This window comes from Arabidopsis lyrata (genome assembly GCF_000004255.2).
Source record: "Arabidopsis lyrata subsp. lyrata unplaced genomic scaffold ARALYscaffold_8, whole genome shotgun sequence".
NCBI classification, from domain to species: domain Eukaryota; kingdom Viridiplantae; phylum Streptophyta; class Magnoliopsida; order Brassicales; family Brassicaceae; genus Arabidopsis; species Arabidopsis lyrata.
The window spans coordinates 7,192,101-7,193,902 of NW_003302548.1; positions in this window are offsets into that span (position 1 = coordinate 7,192,101).

Below are 1,802 nucleotides of genomic sequence, written 5' to 3' on the forward strand. Positions count from 1 at the left end.
GTTTATGTACATGAACTACGATTTGGCTTGATCCCGAAATGGGTACGTAGGCAGCTCGAAAACGAGTTCAGCTATTAATAAAATTTTTGTTTTATTTCTTTATTAAAGGAAAAAGGTTCGGTTATGCGAACATACAAGAGATTGGAAATAAAGCGTTTATAAAAAAAAGAAGACGGAGTGTCCCTCATCGTACACTTCGAACTACGAAATCCTCGTTGACGAGCAGAACACTTCAATTCCTTGACCAGCAAGATCGAGGATTGACATCATGCAGTCCGGAATTTGAGCAAAGTCAGAAATTCCAAGCTTAATCCACTCTCCGGGGTGAGATTCAAGGATGTGAAGATTTCTTGACACCGTAGTAAGCCTGCGTTGCTCCCGGTTATTCTTCTTCCGGAGCCTCTTCTTTTCCGACATAAGCTTCCGGCGTTGAAGTTCAAGTGCCTCTATGAATGCCATCGCTGTTCCTTGGTCTCTGATTGGGAGATCCCTGATCAAAGCACATGGGGGTCGGATCTGAGATCTCGAGAAGCCGCGAAGTGGAGAAGGCTGCCTGTTTGGCTCATTTTGAACATCTTCATTCATCATTCCGATTCTGGAGAAGTCAGGCATAGATTCTGAACAGCGAAGATTGAACTCCATACCTGCTAAAATGAAAAGAAGGGTGAGAAGTAAAGAGAAATTGAACCTATAATTTATAGGAATCCCATATCCTTAGCAAGCTGCGGATTTTATCCAAGGAATGGAGTGATTCGCGGAGAGATTCATGCCCTCGAACGGATCATGCATTAAAAGACGCATCTCCAAGAATATTTGGAAAGAAAGGAAAGTAGCAAATATTTCCATAAATAAAAAGGGGCCGAAGCCCATTACGAGTTTTAAAAAAAAAAAGAAAAGAAGTGAAGAAATTAAAGAACATTTATGGGAGAGGCTCGGGAACAGGCTCCTTCATCGCCGGTTTAGTCTTCGAAGTGGACGCCTTGTTTTTGGCATCCACTTCGGAACGATCCCGAATGCGTTTCCGGCAGTTGCTGGCCTCCTCCTCCAAGTCCTCTTCCTCTTCACTATCGGATGGAACGGCGAAGACTGGGGCGTTCACGGGACCCGGGACTCCTCTAGCACGGAGATACATCCGAAGCATTTTCGGGATCTCAGCAACAGAATCGAAGTTCCGCCACTCCCATTGAAAGGGATCACTCTCCAAAGCCCGTATCTTCCTCTCCATCCGAGCAATGCGAGCCTCGAGTGTTTGCCTTTTGAGACCCAGCCGCTGCCTCTCTTCACATAAGCGACGGTGCTTGTCGGCGACCTAGCATAAAGATGAGTGAATAAAATGAAGCAAAAAGTTTTTTCAAAAACTTTAAATATTTACCTTGTCGATGAAGTCGCAAGCCTCTTTCTTCTCCTTTGAAGGGAAGTGAAAGACGGCGTGAGGAAAGAGAACGCCGGCCGGTTCAAATCCGTCGCCGGACAAGAAAAGTGGGCTGCCGGGATTGATGGGGGCTACTCCTTCGTTTTCCATTCTTAAAGTATTTCTCAAGTAAGATTCTAAAGCCATGCTTAAATAAAGCTTAGAAGTATGTAAGCCTTTATTTATAATGATTTAGGGTTTGTCTTGGAACCATAAACCTAATAATGGTAGTGTGTCCGAGTGGTTTAAACCATTTTTGGAAATCAAGAAAAAAAAGCACTTTCCGCATTAAAGACGAGCCGTTTTCCTTACTTATAAGAAGGGAAAGCGCAACCGTCGCATTAACTACAAAAGTTTCTAAGGCCCAAGCCCAGTAAGTTTATCGAGTTGA